The 19,964-nt window shown below is 43.6% G+C and overlaps 1 long non-coding RNA gene across 1 annotated transcript; it reads left to right on the plus strand.

Moving 5' to 3' along the window:
* The first annotated feature begins 8,321 nt into the window (after nt 1–8,321).
* LOC310842692 lies at nt 8,322–16,495 on the plus strand. The gene is made up of 4 exons (XR_014563303.1): nt 8,322–8,417; nt 10,865–10,981; nt 12,184–12,238; nt 16,135–16,495. It is a non-coding gene; the product is annotated as an uncharacterized lncRNA (long non-coding RNA).
* Nucleotides 16,496–19,964: the final 3,469 nt, after the last annotated feature.

Consider the following 19,964-nt stretch of genomic DNA (forward strand, 5'->3'; position numbering starts at 1 on the left):
TCATAGTTAGAGAAACATCAGGGAAATGGAATGAACCTCTGTGTGGATACAGCTCCTATCAGCATATAACGTCTCTGCTCAGAGACCTGCGCTGGCTGCCAATCTGTTAGCAGGCAGAGTTCAAAGTGTTATTGTTGGTATACAAAGCCCTTTACCAGCTTCAGATGAGTTTACTTGCCTTAACCCATAGATACCTACATGCCCACTTCAATCTGAAGAACTGGCACCGTTTCAGATACCACATAATACTCCTTCCACACTTGTAAGGAACTAGTGTTTTAGTACAGAAGTACCCAAACCTTGTACCTCTTTGCCTATTGACATTTATGGAGCACTTAGCAGAGTGAATATTCATGGACTCTTGAGTATGGAATGATCTTTTTGATTAGCCAAACCCTGTAGAAGCTGTCACATGTTTTAATCTAATTATAGCTTATTGTTTATTTTAATCTTTTTTAAAGGTTTTAAACTTCTTTTTAATTGATAATGTCATTGTTTTATTCTTTCTGTAAACCGCTTTTAGGCTTTATTACAATCAAGTGGAATAGAATTGTTGTGAAATAAAATAAATAAATAAATAAATAAAACGTTATCGACTGGCTGAAGTTTCCAGATCAGCTCCACACAGAGCTTGTTATAGTAGTCAAGTCTGAATAAGACTTAAGTAATGACTGAGGCAGATAACAACAACAACAACAACAACAACAACAACAATATGCTGCCCATCTGACTGGGTTGCCAACAAAACACAGTAAGACACCATATATTAAAAACTTCCCTACACAGGGTTCCCTTCAGAGGTCTTCTAAAAGTCAGATGTTTGTTTATTTCCTTCACATCCGACAGAAGAGTGTTCCACAGGGCAGGCAAGACTACCGAGAAGGCCCTCTGCCTGGTTCTCTGTAGCCACACTTCTCTCAATGAGGGAACTGCCAGAAGGCCCTCAGAGCTGGATCTCAGTGTCCTGCAGAACGATGGGGGTGGAGATGCTCCTTCAGATATAAAGGGCTGAAGCCATTTAGGGCTTTAAAGATCAGTGCCGACACTTGGAAATGTACATTATCTGCAATGGCAGATAATGCCTGAGACAATGTGACCCTCAGCCCCTCCCCCCCAAAACCCCTTCTCTGTAATATGCAGTATACATTTAGAGAGGAAGTCTAGAAACTGCCACCATGAGCACAGAAGATGAAGACTCTACTTATAGCTGTTGTTTTGAAGTGGTGACGCAATGAAGAATTTGCTCCCATATGCAGCCTCTCTGTGCTCATGTAAATCAGCAGTAAATCTTTATCGTGTAATAAGTGGCTAGCAAAGCGGTACGGAAACTAGAGGCAAGTCCCTCATCTGTGAAACACTAAGAATCTCTGGCAGCTGGTCTTCATCTCCAGAACGACGTCCTTTCTTAAGTCGCAGACGGAGAATCAGAATCCCAAAGGTTTGGGAAGATTGTCACAAAGTCTGCTTGGAAACATGCTCAATGAAAGATGACAACACTCTTAAGCAGTCTGTTATGGAGAAAACAGTGTCTCTTAAGGGTACAGCTGTCCCGTGTAGAGAACAAACAGAATTGTGGAGCAGATGTTTATATTATTAGTTTAGAATGGGTTCGATCCAAAGAAGAAAGAACTCCGCTTATTCAGTGAGGCTATCCTGGCTCCTCCTCCTCCCTGCATCCTTCTGTAAAGCCCCTTCCCACTACTTCTGAGGATTCAGAGACCCTCAGGAATGACATAGGATGAGACATTGAGGTCTGTAGTGGGAGAATGCATGGGGAGGGGGGAGTATCATGAGCCGTAAATTTGGATCCAAGACCAAAATTTACAATGCACCTTTTCCTGCTTCCCACCAGATGTCAAAGAGAAGAAGAAGAGTTTGGATTTGATATCCCGCTTTATCACTACCTAAAGGAGTCTCAAAGCAGCTAATATTCTCCTTTCCCTTCCTCCCCCACAAAAAACACTCTGCGAGGTGAGTGGGGCTGAGAGACTTCAGAGAAGTGTGACTGGCCCAAGGTCACCCAGCAGCTGCATGTGGAGGAGCGGAGATGCGAACCCGGTTCCCCAGATTATGAATCTACTGCTCTTAACCACTACACCACACCACCAACAACTACAGTGGTACCTCAGGTTATAGACGCTTCAAGTTACAGACGCTTCAGGTTATAGACTCCACTAACCCAGAAATAGTACCTTGGGTCAAGAACTTTGCTTCAGGATGAGAACAGAAATCGCATGGCAGCACAGCAGCAGCAGCAGGAGGCCCCATTGGTACCTCAGGTTAAGAACAGTTTCAGGTTAAGAACGGACCTCCAGAACGAATTAAGTTCTTAACCCAAGGTACCACTGTACCAGACTTTTAGAAGACATCTGAAGGCAGCCCTGTTTAAGGGAAGCTTTTAATGTTTGATGGACTACTCTACTTTAATATTTTGTTGGAAGCTGCCCAGAGTGGCTGGGGAAACCCAGCTAGATGGGCGGGGTATAAATAAATTATTATTATTATTATTATTATTATTATTATTATTATTATTATTATTCCTCTCCCATCTACAAAAGGGGAAGATGGGGTGAGTACCTGATGATTTCAGATGCTCAAAAAAGAACCACACACTTAAAAAGAAAACGAAACCATCACGTCACAGCTAAAAACTGTAACTTAAAAAGCAGCAAAATCAAAAGCCAGCTGAAAAATAAACATCTTCAAGCCACACCAGAACACATCCAACAAGAAAGGCAGTCTAACCACTGTGGGATGGGCTCATTATCGTTTCATGCTTCCTGAAGAAAAGAGATCTTGTAAATGATTTGGCGGGTGGTGACATTATAAGGAATAATGAAATGAAGATGCATTAACCAAAGTGCCATGGAGATGAGATACATTTTCAGCTATTTGGTGTCTTATTGAAGAAGAAGAAAATAAGAAGTAGACACGGCACTGGGGGAAATGGAGTCCAGCACTTTGATGGAGATGCAAAGAGCCCTCTCCCCAGTTATTAGAGCTATCATTTGCTGATTGGAGAGGAAGTGACAAACCATCTCCTCAAATGAACTGCACACGTCAACCAAGAGGGACAGTTGTGTGCCTGCATGTGTTCTATGCGTGTATATATGTACAAGTGTGTGTGTGCAGATGTGTGCAGTTGAGCCAAAAACGGTTAGCCGCTTCTGTTGTAAATATACTGTAAGTCATTTCAGTAGGTGGAAGAGCAAGGTGGGATTTAAAAAAAACAAAACTAAACTAAAAATGTATCACAAATGTCAAAACTAGCAAACAATAATAGAAGGGTCCCTTCACATCTAAAGATACACAAGCAACTTATTTATATAAAATATCCCGTATTCATGTATAGGTTGAAATTTACATGATTAATTTAAGAGGGTCCTACCCTCCCTGATATTTTGTGTGAAGAGAATTTGACCTTATCAGTAAAAGGCTCATTTCCATTAATTTTTACATCATTGCTTCTAATGTGATTAGAGACTATGTTTTGATTCCAACACCCCATTATCATTGGAAATGTTGAGGGTTTTAATCTAATCAAAATGATATTATCATTGTATATCCCTGGAGCAAAAATGAAAAATGTTTGTTGCCACAATGTGATGTCACATCAATAACTTTCTTCAAGTCATCCTTTATATATAATATCTTTTGCTGTGTTCATTATGGTGATAACATTCCTTCAATCTTATTTCTGCTATGTCCTCTACAGTTCCAATACAATATATTCCTTCATAACAAAAGCAGAGCAATCTTGTGATAACCGTGCAGCTTCTGGTCTCTGTAGCATGTATCTAGTAATTTATTTCAAGTCAGCTTTTGCCCTTTTAAATCCCCCCATAATATCTGAAATTCTAGTTGGAACCAACCAGATTTCATCTAAGATTGTCACTACAGATGCTGTAGATGGAATTCAACATTGTGCTAAGTGAATGTTCCAAGGATTTCAGCTTGCACAACAATATGTTTTCCCCCTCTCTGACTCTGTGCGCTTGCTAAATCTGTTCTATCAGTTCAGCATAATGTTCTGGGGCAGATTTGGGGAATGTGCAGGGCACACACAGGGAGAGAAGTCCCTTATGGGCAAGCAAAAGATGCAGACAGTCACCTGGCCAATCCAAAGTCTCCATACTATTTGTCCATCACAGGGACCAATGCTGAACCTTACAATGTTGACCAGTTTTCCCTGCAGTGTATACCTGAAGTGAGGTTTTAGGCTAGACAAATGATGGTTCACATGTCCAAACCTCAGAAAACAAGGAATTCCAAGTTGGCAGTAGCTAGAGAAGTGTTGGGAGGAGGAGGAGGTGATGGAAGCAATAAAGCTCTCTGTTGGGAGCCAGCGTTGTGTAATGGTTAAGAGCGGTGGTGTGTTGGCCTGGGATTCGGGCTCAGAGGCTGAACCTGAGGAATCCCAGCCTGCAGAGGAGTCCCCACCTCCAGAACCAGCTGAGCCAGGGCTGGGGCCTGAGCCTGAAGGGTCCTCACCTGTGCTGGATCCTCAGGTGCAGGCACCAGCTGAGTCTGCTCTGGCCCCTGAGGTGATGCATTGCCTGCAGGTGCTCCACTCTCAGCCCGGTCAGGGGAAGAGGAGGTTGCCTCTGGGTCCGATAACCCTCCAGCCTCTCCTGAGCTGCAGAGGCTAAGGGGGACCAGCACAGGTGGACTCATAATCTGGTGAATTGGGTTCACTTCCCCGCTCCTCCACATGCAGTTGCTGGGTAACCTTGGGCTAGTCACAGTTATCTGAAGTCTCTCAGCCTCACTCACCTCACAGAGTGTTTGTTGTGGGGGAGAAAGGGAAAGGAGATTGTTAGCCGCTTTGAGACTTCTTAGGGTAGTGATAAAGCAGATTATCAAATCCAAACTCCTCCTTCTCCTCCGGATGAAGGAAGGGGATGAATTTGGTCTTCTATCCACAGCAGGTTCTTGTGGACCAGAATGCAATTCCCAGTCAGATTTTGTACTTCTCTAGATGTTGAGATGCAGTTTCAAAAAGTGTGCACAGAAATGCGCGTTTCATGCAAAGAAAATGGACAGGATACATATTTTACCAAAAAATGCATAAAAGAAATGTATTTTATGTAAAATGTGCCCACAAAATGCAAGCAATTTAAATGCTTTTCTTGTGCTACTACTACACTAGTGGTTCTACGTGAACCTTGGTTTAGAAATCCTTGGGGAGGGAGATCTTGCAAAACTACTAAGAACCATGCTTAAATTTGCCAGAATTCTGATGTTAAAGACTCTTCATTTTTATGAATTGGTTACTATAGTAACACTTTGTGCCTTTTCATGTGCCACGTTACCCTATCTCTTTTATGATCTTAATCGTCACAATATCTACAGAACATGGAAAATGTGGGTTTCTTAGCAGCAATGTTTGGATTTTACCCAAATCTTGTTACATTTTAACCAGTGCAAAAGCATGTGTTTTTGTTGTTAGTTTACTATACAGCCTTTTTTTAAAGGCTAGTCATTACATGTCTTGCTGCTTATGAGAACTAACACAATTTTGCAAGTTCATAGCATGGTGGACCCTGCAGCATTCCCATGCAGTAGCAGCTCCAAAGAGAAGACAGATCTTCTCCCAGGACCATCCCAAGTAGCAACAGATCTACAGGGGTACCTCAGATTAAGTACTTTATTCGTTCCGGAGGTCCGTTCTTAACCTGAAACTGTTCTTAACCTGAAGCACCGCTTTAGCTAATGGGGCCTCCCACTGCCGCCGCGCCACCAGAGCACGATTTCTGTTCTCATCCTGAAGCAAAGATCTTAACCCGAGGTACTATTTCTGGGTTAGCGGAGTCTGTAACCTGAAGCGTATGTAACCTGAAGTGTCTGTAACCCGAGGTACCACTATATCTCTATCTCTCTGGCCCTTGGATTTCTCCCCAGGCCACACATCCTTCAGAGCCACACCCTTCACCAGCCCTGTTTGGCAGGCTATTCGAATGTTTTTGCCTAACTGTACCCTTGAACTCTGATAATGCTTCTCGCATGCCTGGATAAAGGCTGGAGAGGTGCGCAAATGAGCATAAACGAGCCTACGATGCAAAGGGGAAATTTATATCCATTGCCCCACACACTTTTTCCTCTGCATGTCTGTTAAGTTGAGCTCCTTTTAGGAAGAGAAATATAACTAACTCCCTATCACCACCAGTTCCTTCCTTTTGAAATCCTGGTATGATTCACTGAATGCTACATAAAATATTATTTCCTGCATTCCACACACACACACACACACACACACACACACACCAACTTTCCCCCCTTTGATAACTTTTAATGTTGATTCGTGGCAGTTGCCATCCTCCTCCTTCTAAGAAGCAGAATGACAAGGAAAGAGAATATATATATATTCACCAGAGGGAGGTCAAAGAGTTCTTTTTCCGACACAGGCTCATTAGGGGAGGTGAACACAGCAAGGGTGGCATTGATCACCGTACCCTGTGCAGTCTTAAAGGTTAATGATTAGGGTAATTAGCTGACCTATAGGAACCAGATAGCATTCAGTTGAGAGCAGTGACAAGTGGCAGCAGTTATTTAAAAGAGAGCTGAAACACAGTCATGAATGTTGCCAGCTACTGTAAAAATGGCTTTCCCCAGAGCCTGGTTAAAAAGGCTCAGTGATATATAAAGAAGTTGCTTTCCCTTGCTGCAATAAATTTTGTCCGATCCATTTTGCTTGTCGCTCTCGTTTTTATGTCTCATTCTATCAGTATTGCTGGCAGAAGGTAGGCTAGCGAACTTCAGTCTTCCCTAGATGTTGCTGAACTACAACTCCCATCATTCCGTGAAGTGGAAGTATTTTCCTTTGTTCTATTTCTCTTTGCTGCCTGATACTAGAGGGAGTTGCAGTGCTTGTGTGTGTTTATATAATAAAGTAGAGTAGCCAAAATGCTGAGTTGCTGAGGTCTGTTACACAACTGTGCAAACTCTTCGGATCCCTAAGTGTACTGGTGTCAGTTGGCATTGGTCGCTGTGATGTTCGGGCAGAAAAAAACTTTTGGAGCTCCCGAACGATTGACCAGGAGGGAAAGAACATGCCAGTCAGGCATGTGTCTCTGCCAGGGTCCTTACTCAAGTGTAGGCTGAACTCCTGACATTATCTACTAGCACTGGTGTGCTTTCAAACTGCTAGGTTGGCAGGAGCTGGGACAGAGCAATGGGAGCTCACCCCGTCGCGGGGATTCGAACCGCCGACCTTCTGATCAGCAAGCCAAAGACGCTCAGTGGTTTAGACCACAGTGCCACCCATGTCCTTTACCTTACCTTGCTGTAGCAACTTCATGGTGAGTACCAGCACCTGTTTTTCTATTTAAAAAGCACTGCTCCAATTCCATAATTATAATGATAATTTTACTATTTATACCCCACCCATTTGACTGGATTACCCCGCCACTCTGGGTGGCTTCCAACATATATGAAAATATAATGAAACTATACAAGGTTGTCTTCACATGTCTTCTAAAGGTTGTGTAGTTACTTATCTCCTTGGCATGGGGGTCTCTGACAATAAGCACTGCACATAACTCCATACTCTCCAATATTTCTCCGATGGAAAAAGGATGTCCTAAGGAAAAGCAGGACATTCCAGGATCAAATCAGAAACCGGGACAGCTTCTGTAGATCCAGGACTGTCCCTGGAAAATAGAGACACTTGGAGGGTTTTTCTTCAGGCATGGTTCTCTTTCAGCCCTACCTTGACATGCGGAGGATTGGGGCCTTCAACATGGAAACCGATGTTCTGCCCCGGAAGAGATGGCACTCACCTTTCTATGCACTCTTCCTTGGCCATCTCCTGATGTCATGGGAGACAAGGCTGTTGCAGCTTCTCTTTCCCTCTCTCCCTCTTCCATTGACTGCACTCGCACTCCAAGTATCCTGTCCGCCCTCCCAGGGGACTAGGACACACAACAGCACCAAGGAGGGAACAAAAGCATAGAAACTTTCCCTGGATTGCAACCTGGCAGTTTTTCTAGGCTGAGAATTAGCAACTGGTCAGCTACTGAGCTCCATTACTGAGCAGGGATTTGAGTTTGCTACTATTTGCCTTAGTAAGCAAAACCCAGGAGATATCTGATTTCTAGCTCCTGATTTGCCCCTGCAGGTTTCCGCCAATGATATGAAGAAGGATTCCAAGCAAAAGCAGTATGTGATTGTTGTGGCCAAGTGTCCTCAGATCACACTGGAGAAGATGGTTCTGGTCTCCTTCCACAGTGGATATCTCTTCATCCAGACAGATAAAACCATCTACACACCTGGGTCCAAAGGTAAAGCCTTCTGCTAGTTCCTCCCATAACATTATCTGGAAATGCAGGAGGGGCCTGGAGTGTATAACCTACTTGTGATCTGCAGACTGAGCATGGCCCACATGGAGGCAGAAAACTGCTGACTCCTGAGCTCTGAAGGTACATGCAAATCCACCTACATACCCTTCCCCAGAATAGTAACCAATTCCTCATTCTGACTTCTGTTCCTGCTGGGAAAGGCTGCCCTATTTCATTACTCTTCTCAGTCGTGCAGTTTTTACAGATCTGCTGACTATCTCAGAATAAACAGAAACTCCTTAATTCCACATCGAGTTAAGCAGATTATTTTCCCACACAATATCTGCTGCCACAGGAGGGGGAAGAAGAAGAAGAAGAAAAGAAAGCTCCCCTCCCCCGTCTGTTCAGATTTTTATTTCAGTGCACTAAATCTGGCATGGCTTTTCTTTCTTTTTCAACAGCTGCGCTAGGTTTCCCCCTGCCCCATCCCTCCTGCCTTCTTCCCTGTCTTCAAGTACTGAAAGCAATAAAGCTTGAGTCTAGCTTCAAATGCCATCAGTCATTTTGCTAGTAAAGGAAAGGTGCCTAATGAATCTTTTTTCCTGTTTGATGCTGGGACGGTTTCTGTTTTCTGGATTTAAATGCTGCTCAAGGGAGGGGCGAGCGTGTTCCTTGATACCTCAGGCCAGATGTGTTTTGGCATACGCCGAACCGTACATCATTCACAGGAAATAGATTTGTACAGCAGAAAGGAAAGCAAAAAGGGGTTGCTTCAGGTCTGCTCCTGGGCCTTCCAGGGAATGTTGTAATTCAATCGCGATCATTTTGGTGGAAACTTGCCTTTTAACATTAAAACTGCCTCATAAAGTAGTGGGAGAGATTAAATACTAATGCTTAATTGGAAAGGGAATAGCCCAAGGGCACAGAAGTGTGCCTGCACACCCCGTCTTTTAACAAGCTAATTAATAATCACAGCAAACATTTAATGAACAGATGAACCATATTGGCAGTTTAGTTAGAAATCAATCTAACTGGGGGCTGAAGGAAACCAAGGCCGAACCGGACGTTTTGTGAGGAAAACAAAGTTCGTGGCTGTCACTGAACTATGTCTCTTACTCACATCACCCAAGTATCGTTCACACATTACACTGAACACAGATGCTAGCTACGTCTACACGCGTGAGTAAGTGTTTGTGTGAAAGAGTGCACCCTTGTTGATTTGTTCAGCTCAATTGCTATGTGAATAACAAGTGTGCAGCTCAGCTGCTAGACTTGTTCACATGTTATGCTGAACAGAGGTTCATGCTGTCTCAAATCATGTCTAAGTGTTTGCGTACAGTTGCTGATTTGTGCAGCTCATCTATTGTGTATGCAAGTATACATGACGTTCCCTCATTGAACGTGACCTGTGAATAACTGTATGGGTGTGTGGCTCAACTGCCTGTGTACACAGGTACACAGATTGCACATTTATTGGAAGTAATGCACAAACACTGACCCAACACTCACCACCCCCAATTGTGTAATGATGCATTCACCCATCCCAACTGGACCCACCCAGCCATGCTCCACCAGCTAGATTTTATTAACCCCAAAGGTCAAGAGAGCACATGCCCAGATGTACACTGCAACCACTTTGTCATTGTCCTCAGAGCACAGCAATTGAAACTGATCCCATGAAACCTGGCAGATGTGGCACTGGACCCCTCACAGTTCTGCACCAACTATGGTGCTGTTTTGAGGACTAATCCTCAACATACAGTGAGCCAGAGCCTTAATAAAATCTAGATCAGGGTGAATTGACAGTGGAGTGGGGTCAAGGTAGGAAGAGAGAGATGAAGGCCGTTATTGGTGTCTGCATAATACAGAAAGACTTTGTAAATATTTGACCTTCGCAGGGGATGGTGGGAGCACTATTTGGGCTCTGCTTCAGCTGCAAAATGTCTTGAGCCAGCACTGATCTGGACTGGATCAAAATGACCAATGAAGGTTTTAATGTGTATGTGTAATGGCTTAATGTATGTATGTGTCTGTCTGCTTAAAATTTCGTAAGTTGCTTTGTGTTGCACTGGCAAAAAAAGAAGAAAAGTAAAGGTAACGGGACCCCTGACCATTAGGTCCAGTCGTGACCGACTCTGGGGTTGCGGCGCTCATCTCACTTTATTGGCCGAGGGAACAGGCGTACAGCTTCTGGGTCATGTGGCCAGCATGACTAAGCCGCTTCTGGTGAACCAGAGCCGCACACGGAAACGCCGTTTACCTTCCCGCCAGAGCAGTACCTATTTATCTACTCACAATTTGATGTGCTTTCGAACTGCTAGGTTGGGCAGGAGCAGGGACCGAGCAACGGGAGCTCAACCCGTTTCGGGGATTCGAACCACCGACCTTCTGATCAATAAATTTAATAAATAATAAATAGGCTAGCCTTTCATTCTATAGTTTCCAACCAGCCACCCTCAAGTGTTAAAGGTGTTTTAATCAATGCTTCTTAGCAGTTTGCTATTTTTGGTGTGGAAGAATGTCCTTGTGTTATGTTCAGAGTGACTGCGATACACAGAAGGCCCTGTCCTCATCCAAATTTGTTTCAGGACCACCAAGGGAAGCTCTTTGTCTTGTAGAAGCATCAACATGTCAATGAGACACAGGGACGGATGATGTATTAACAAAGCCTGGACTGGGGCATGTCTGGATCCCATGCTGCTCAGGTAATGTCTGCAGGAAATAAGGTCATCTTTCTCATCTGACCACAGGTGGTTCCATCCCATAGACTCAAGTGCTTGGAAGCAGATCCCCTGTTCATCTGGTAATGGATGAACCAGGAGATAGCAAATGAGTTTAACATGCTGGCGCTCCTTGGTGCTGGTGTCCGCGTTTGTGACAGCCGGCAACTTGACAGATTTGCCTTTGTGGACATCGTTGGTATCCCTAAGGAGGGAAGCAAGTGAATACACATCAAGTTGGGTAAGGATGTCTCTGAGCTGGACACGGCATGGTGTCATCCTTTCTGGCCAGATAATTTATATCTGACTGGCTGGCAAAATAGGATTGTAATCTGGTTCCCTGCAAGACAAGTGAGCTATTGGAAAAGTTGTTCAGAGTTCAGAAATCATATGCGACATGGCATGTATTGTCTTACAAATTTCAAGCAGAAAACCCACTGTTCATCAAAACCTCAGGAGCAGTAAACTTATTATTCATTTGTTCTGCAGGAATGATGACACTAATGAACTGCACCTCTTGTGAGTTATTCATTTACTTAGAAATAGATCTACTGTTTTATCACAAATATAAACTGAACAATTAAATATCTTGGGACCAGGTTACCTGAAATACTGCCTGTCGCTGTATAGACCTGCAAGGTCACTTAGATATCTGGGAGAATTCTACTTGTGCCGCCCCACCCTAAAGAACATCACAGGGCAGTGACCCCAAAATGGGAATTTTCTGCTGTTGCACCCATTCTGTGGAATGTCCATCCCTCTTCCATGCAGGTAGCATCCACCATCCATTGCTTTAGATGTCTTGTAAAGACTTTTCTGACCCATAAGACTGGAACCTGATTCATGTGGGTATGCATCCAATGAATATGTTTTTATTTTCATTTATGTGTTTATATTGATTTTAGGCTGTATTTTTGTTTTAATGGATACTGTTTTAATATTGCAAACGGTATACACCCCTTAGGGGTTTTTTAATTTTAATTATTAAACAGTTTAGAGATGCTGATTTTAAATAAAATAAATACATCTGTAAATTTATTTCAGCAATATCTTTTTGCAAAGGTGCGAATGTCCTATTTCGCAACTATGAAATTCCATCAATAAGAAATGAACAGGTGGTGGTTCTGAAATTTCAGGTACCTTTTTCATGTTGGCCATTGCCCATGAGATAATTTTCTCTTTTTCAGCTGATGGCCTTTGATGGAGAAACACACTTTTTGTGTGAAAGGGAGCAGGGGCTGTGTGTACCATAATACCTTCTTGACAGAATAGCAATTTCCCCTTGAAACAATCAATAGATACCTATAATGTTCCACACTATAATTGTTTTAGTTGTTTTTTTTTCACTCAGACCAGTGGGTCTTTGAATCTTCTAACACTGTTGCTGAACTGTCAACAAAGCGATGATTGAGGGCATAGCTCAACTCCCATATAATGCAGGATCAAGAATTCGCGAAGTTTTTCCGTTGTCTGGCCATAAAAAGGTTGATGCACCTCCACATACAAACACAAGTGCGCGCGCACACACACACACACACACACACACAGTTTTATTGGCTTTCGGTTATTATTTTGAGTGACTCTTGCTGGCTTTGGGGGCTTTTCTTTGTTCTGTGGAGCCCATTCTTCTTAAATGCATCAATCTGCAATACAAGACAACTTTCTTAGTACAGGAGGCAACCATTTTGTGTGGGGATTCTGTTCCTGGTCCCTGTGCGCATCGGCAGAGTGTGTATAAGCACACCCCACCCCCTTACGCCCCACCCTACCCCTGTTATGCTGACCCCACTCCCCTTACACCGCATTCTGCACCTCGTTCCACCTCCATTCTGACTTCTTCCAGGTCCAAAAGGAGCCACACATCAGCAATTGCACATCAATTGGATGCACCTAAAATGGCCGCCTGCATGCTAATATATATTTATAGCTTAGCTTTCCACCATGTTGTTGAAGGCAGTGCACAGGGTTCCCCTCACAACAGCCCTGTGAGTTTAGGTCAGGTTGAAAGAGAATTATTAGCCCAGCATAACCGAATGAGTTTCATGGCTAGGAAGGGATTTGAACCTATTTCTCTCCAGAGTTTTCTAGACGTGCTGTTAATTCATGACATCTTAGACGACCCCTCCTTTTTTGCTATCTTCTTTTCTGATATTGATTCTTACAGAAGCTATTTTAAACTATTCCATGCTAGGAAGCTGAAAGACATATCAAAGGCATCACAATTCAAAGTTGCAATTTGCATATGCAATGACAAGAGTGGAAAGCTTTCGGGTGATCAATAAAACTATTTGTTTATTATTGCTATTCACAAACTAAAACCACACACATGCCTGCCCTTAAGTGAGCTGTAGTGTGGAAGAAATATTGTCTTCGGGCATGAAGGTGACTGAGCTGAAAAATACAAATATTGTTGAGATGGTACAATCTGGGCAAAGGAATCCATTAGTAGTGGGTTGGTTCTTTATTTTAAGGAAACACTGTGCATGTTAGGTTGTAATATACAGTAACTGACTCAGACTCTGTGTGCATGAAAGGGTTAACCTGAGCCCTGAGCTCAAGTTACCAGAGTGAGTGTGCCTTGGCAGGCTTGTAGCAGCAATACTTGATGCAGCCCTGGTCCTTCCTTGTGTATTGTTTTTACACACAAGCAGAATGCCTGAATGAGCCTAAAAGAGACTTCAGAAGATGGCAGCTATCCTAGAGTAATGATGATGTTGAGACAGCTTCAAATTTTACCTCAGCTGCTAACTCAATGGGTGACCCCAGGCTATTACATCTTCTATAAATATGGATTATTAATTCAGGTTATTTCATTTATATATCCCTTTCTGATTAATATTGTCCTACAAAGAGGCTCACATGAAAATGAGACAATTGCTGTAAGGATGGCTAATATTGGTACAGGGCTTTGAAAAAACAACAGAAGGCTTTAGATGCTGCAATATTTGCTGCTGCTCTTATTTCTAGCCTTGTTACTGAAATTGAGTAAGTCACTTATTTGACACCTAATAAATGCCCATTTTGAGGGCTTTTCTTTAGAAAGTGCTTAAGCCTTTAAAGAGAAATGCACCAGAGAAAAGTAGCAAACAAAAGACTGTGACTGAAACACACCTTTTGAATGCTTCGGAAAAAAGTTCACCTACTAATCAGAGTCATTAAGATAAATACCTGCAGTTACTTCCAGCAAAGGCAAACATAAATCAAAATTATATCTCCATAAAAGCCAAAAGTTATCTTCAAGCTTCATTGTTTCTAAAACTCTCGTCAGAACCTTTCCCTATTTTCAATATGCTAAATGAAGTCCCTCTAAGAGTGACTTCAGTTTTCACTAAAGGGAGAGAGGAAGAAGTTCAAAAAGCCCAGACAACGGAAGCAAGAGTCTTTACCCCTTCCACAAAAATCATCCCGCTGTACTCAGTAACATCTAAAACTGAGCCAAATGTGCCTTGTGACTCACATGACAAAATTAGTAAACTAAAATTTCATTCTCCCTGTTAAGGAAAGCCCGTCCACAAATGCAGTGCATAATTAGCTAAGCCTCTAGTTTTTTTTTAAAAAAGAGGACACAATGCTAACTGAATACTGATCAGGAAAAAGAAAATATGTATGTTTCATAATAAAATTATGAAAATCTGAGGAATGTATTTTTTATTTTTTATTTTGCTTTCAATCCATTCTTCATATGACAAGCTGACATTTTATGCTACCATGCATATGCACATTAAGCAGTTGGGGAAGGAGAGAACAGTGGGTGAAGAAAGAGGTTGTGAGTGGTGGTTGTGGGGCCCTTTCCCCATCCTCTGGACCCCCTGGGAAACCCAGAAAACCTGCTGCACCTGGAACAGGGTGTGGAGACTGCAGATGACATAGCTATGGGGAGCCTGAGGAAGTAGCTGCCCATAAAAAGCAAGACTAGAGTGAGAGACTAGGCTAGGGTGATGTCCACTGTTTCCAGGAACTCTTCTCGTTGTGAGACTTTTGTGGGTGAGCTGAGAGTTTGTTGGACCCTGGAGTTCCCAGAGGCTGAGAGGGAGGGTGTGTTAGAAGGAAATGAACTGATATTGTTTTACATGTATTAGTAAAGGTAAAGGGACCCCTGACCATTAGGTCCAGTCGTGACCGACTCTGGGGTTGTGGCACTCATCTTGCTTGATTGGCCGAGGGAGCCGGCGTACAGCTTCCGGGTCATGTGGCCAGCATGACTAAGCCACTTCTGGCGAACCAGAGCAGCGCATGGAAATGCCGTTTACCTTCCCTATGGAGCGGTTCCTATTTATCTACTTGCACTCTGACGTGCTTTCGAACTGCTAGGTTGGCAGGAGCAGGGACCAAGCAATGGGAGCTCACTCCATTGCAGGGATTTGAACCGCCAACCTTCTGATCGGCAAGTCCTAGGATCTGTGGCTTAACCCACAGCGCCACCTGCATCCCTATGTATTTGTAACTTCACATTAATGTAACCTTTTTATATGTAACTACGTATTTATGTTTTTTGTTTGTTTGTTTAAGTTGTGTCTTCAGATGTTGTGTTCTTTCAGGAAAGAATTTCTACTGCTTTTGAATGCAAATTCTGCCCTTCTTCCCCAAGTTAAACCAAGAAAACATCTCTTGAATAAGATCTGTCAGTTGGCTTGTATAGCGTTTGAGACCTGAAAAAAAACAAAGGGGACCATAGGAATAACTAACACAAATACCCAAATGTTTTCATTTTTTTGAAAACCTGACCATGATAATAATAATATAATAATTTATTATTTATATGTTGGCTGGCCAGTCAGGGTGGCTTCCAACCAGCAGAAAGATATCCCCAGCTGTCAAAAGGGAAACAAATACCATCACAGGTAGAATGAAATAACTATGGATATACCCATTATGGGAAGCTCTCAGGATTCAACTCTTATAAAACTCACAATATATTTAAAGAAGAGAGTCATTGGTGGCAGCCGAGAAACCGAATGTTGTGTGGAAATTTAACAAAAATGTTAACTCCCCACACAACAAAGTGGAGTATTCTAATATATTATTGAGAGCCCATTGCTATAAATCTCCTCATGTTACAATCATAAAGGAATTCACTTGCCCCAGTGTGCTCCTTTAACAGTCAGTGCTGAATATTTCTTTATCTTCCCGATTCCTAGATGAAGCCTTCAGAAACAACAGTAAATGAAGCATGAAGGCTCCAGGACCCAAAGAGAATTACGTGAACAAAGGAGAAGTCGAAGAAAGGATAAAAGAAGCAACAGCAGTGATATAATAACTACAGAGCAACACTTGCCACAGTTTCTTCTCCCCCCCCCCCACATTTACTTTCTTTCGTTCTAAGACATTCATAGCTCTGTCAACAACAAATACATGCTCACATTTGTGTGTTGACTTAACAGAATGATCGATAGCTAATATTGGCTCCAAGTTCCTTTAACAAATTTGATGAACAATACTGTATATAATTTAGCCTTAGAATCAATCAAGGTTCCAGCCTTGAAGGAAAACATAGGGGAGGAGAAGAATAAAAAAGCAACTTAGAACCTCAAAGGGGGGGGGAGTGGGGTGAATGGTCATTGTCCCTAATTGGTGGTTTTGATGCTCAGCTTTCCCAAGTGTCCCTCTTTTCGACAGTCCTGGAATTACAAAAGGCATCCCATCTTCTGATATGATCCCAGAATGTCCCAATTTTCTCCTTCAGGGCTGCTGCCAAGCTCAGGGAGGAGGATGAGTTGGCGCTTGTTCTGAGTGAGTGTAGTGGTGGCAGGGGCGGCTTTGAGGAAGCACCCCATTGCTTCTAACCACTGCTGGCAGCTCAGAGTGGCTACTGGAGAGTAAGTGATGAGCAGAAACTGCCACTGCAGAGACCCAGCATGATGCACTGGCTCTGAGGTGCAGACAGAGGGCAGGGCTACCCTGGGCAGGAAGACAGGGAGCAGAGCAGACAGCAAGGAGACTATCTATCATCTATCTATCCTCTATCTATCTATAGTACATCTGTGTCTAATCTTGAAAGAACGTCTCCACCCCCGTCATTCAGCTCGGACACTGAGGTCCAGCTCCAAAGGCCTTGTGGCAGTTCCCTCACTGCGAGAAATGAGGTTACCGGGAAGCAGGCAGAGGGCCTTCTTGGTAGTGGTGCCTGCCCTGTGGAACGCCCTCCCATCAGACACCTGACTTTTAGAAGACATCTGAAGGCAGCCCTGTTTAGAGAAGTTTTTAATGTTCGATGTTTTATCGTGATTTTAATATTCTGTTGGGAGCTGCCCGGAGTGGCTGGGGAAATTATTATTATTATTATTATTATTATTATTATTATTATTACCCCTTTCTAAAATTTATTTATTGTTGTGTGCTTTTCTTTTTGCAAATCTACCAAAGAATCAAACCAAATCAGGATTAAGAAGTTTTCTCAGGACGGTGGAGGCTGTGCGTGCTGTGCCCCATTGGTGTAACTGTGGTGTAAATGCTTTCCAGGAAAGATAGGCACACATTTAGATTGTGTTCTACAATTGCTGCCCTCAGAGGGTGGGTGCATCATAATATAGCAAGTAGTAAGTGAGAATCATCATCACATAAATTCCAGTAAATGGGGTCTCTAACTGGTACGGGCTATACAATGACCAAAATCACCCTGAGGTGTACACAACAAGGGATGAGAATTTTTTTCAGGAGAAAAGCACGGTGAAAAGGCCTTCTGTGGGCCAAACTCTGCATTCAGTACCAGGTCCAGATGGTTTATCCTTCATGTTAAACTCCTAGATACCCTAGCCAATGGGATTTATAGTACACCCCCTCACTGCAGGATCAAATGAAGTAGTCAGACCCTGAACATGCTGTTGGATATTCTCTCTCTGTGTGAGAGAGAATCATTTGTTCCAGAAACAGAGAAGAACAGAGAATAAGTTTCAAGAAGCAGCAGAAGGCCGAGATTGTTTTATCTATGCAAGGACGTTTTCTGTGGGAACTGTTCTTTGGACATGCACAGTGTGACAGGAAGTACTGATAACCAAGGTTCTGTGTGAATTCTTGTGACTTGTTGTGAGTCTCTTGCTTGCGCCTTGCGGTGAGAGAAGAAGAGAAAGAGTCTTGGACTCTTGTTGGACTCGACGCATGCCTTGACCATGACAGTGGTGAATGTCTGTATATTGCTAGGTAAAGGTAAAGGTACCCCTGCCCGTACGGGCCAGTCTTGACAGACTCTGGGGTTGTGCGCCCATCTCACTTAAGAGGCCGGGGGCCAGCGCTGTCCGGAGACACTTCCGGGTCACGTGGCCAGCGTGACATCGCTGCTCTGGCGAGCCAGAGCCGCACACGGAAACGCCGTTTACCTTCCCGCTGGTAAGCGGTCCCTATTTATCTACTTGCACCCGGAGGTGCTTTCGAACTGCTAGGTTGGCAGGCGCTGGGACCGAGCAGCGGGAGCGCACCCCGCCGCAGGGATTCGAACCGCCGACCTTTCGATCGGCAAGTCCTAGGCGCTGAGGCTTTAACCCACAGCACCACCTGCGTCCCACCTGTATATTGCTACCAATATGCTTTTATGCCTGTCAAGTAAACTTCCACACTTGACTGAATCTTTATGGGTGCCCGTGAGTGTTTATTGCCTACTGTGTACCTTCAACCCCGAAGCCGCTTCCAAGGAAGGAGCTGCGTTGAGATGTAAATCAGTATGGATACTGTCACACACGCAGCGAAAGTGATACTGGACCCAGTCCTTCAAAATCATCCAACAGAGGTTGATGGATTGATCCAACACATGCAAAATGTATTGTGAAATGACAGTCCACTGTACATGGAAGACAGATAGTATATTAAGCAAAGCATGCTGTGGGCTTTTCACTAGTGTCAGACATGGGAGACGCGAGGGCAGGGAATAGCCCTGGATTTACTGTAATGTCCCACCATAAAGGGGATTGAAGCTGAGGTAGGAGTCTAGACTGATGTCAATTACATTGTTTAATAATAAAGGGGGGTTGGAGCAGCTGTTTGCAAGAGCGGCCTGGATTGGCTTTAAGACCCTCCCCTTCATGCTGATGGAGGTGTCCCTCAAGACAAGCTGCAGTAATGAAGAGGGATTTTTGTCAGGCCACAGACAGGGGAATGGAGGGTTAAACACTCCCTCCCTGTACACCACAGCTGCAGTCCAGATGCCCTCCTGCCTTAAAGGGAATTGCCATTTAAAGCCACACTTCACCTGAAGTGCTAAAATGCATGTAATGGAATGTGTACATTGGTTCTAAGAGTGATAGAGAGGGCATTATGGGTGGTTACATCCATCCATTTCGGTTTCTTTCAGTCTTGAATGTTTCCCCTCTTAAATAGCCGCATCAGTTTGCGAGTTTTCCTTTCGAAAAGAACTCGTGAAAATTCGTCAGCACCCTGATGTAAATTTCTACATTTCTGTGTGCAATTTTCCCAAATGCACACATTGTTGCAAAGTGACTTCCCCGAATGCAATGCTTTTGTGTGTCCTTTCACCCAGTATATGCTTTTCTATGCACTCTTTGCCCTGGTGCATGCATTTTTGTAAACATTGTTTGGGTGCAGAACTCCATCACAAAATTGGGAGGAAGCAAAATTTCGAAGGTTGGCTGTGTTTCTGCACATTGTTTCAGAAAGTCTGCAGTAGGTTGGTGCCTTTAAGTGAAAACTAAGCTAAATTTTAAGGGATGCGGGTGGTGCTGTGGGTTAAACCACAGAGCCTAGGACTTGCTGATCAGAAGGTCGCGGTTCGAATCCCTGCGACGGGGTGAGCTACTGTTGCTCGGTCCCTGCTCCTGCCAACCTAGCAGTTCAAAAGCATGTCAAAGTGCAAGTAGATAAATAGGTACCACTCCGGCGGGAAGATAAACGGCTTTTCCGTGCGCTGCTCTGGTTCACCAGAAGCGGCTTAGTCATGCTGGCCACATGACCCGGAAGCTGTACGCCAGCTCCCTCGGCCAATAAAGCAAGATGAGCGCCGCAACCCCAGAGTTGGTAATGA

The sequence above is a fragment of the Podarcis gaigeae genome (genome assembly GCF_964106915.1).
Source record: "Podarcis gaigeae genome assembly, chromosome: 4".
Lineage (NCBI taxonomy): Eukaryota > Metazoa > Chordata > Lepidosauria > Squamata > Lacertidae > Podarcis > Podarcis gaigeae.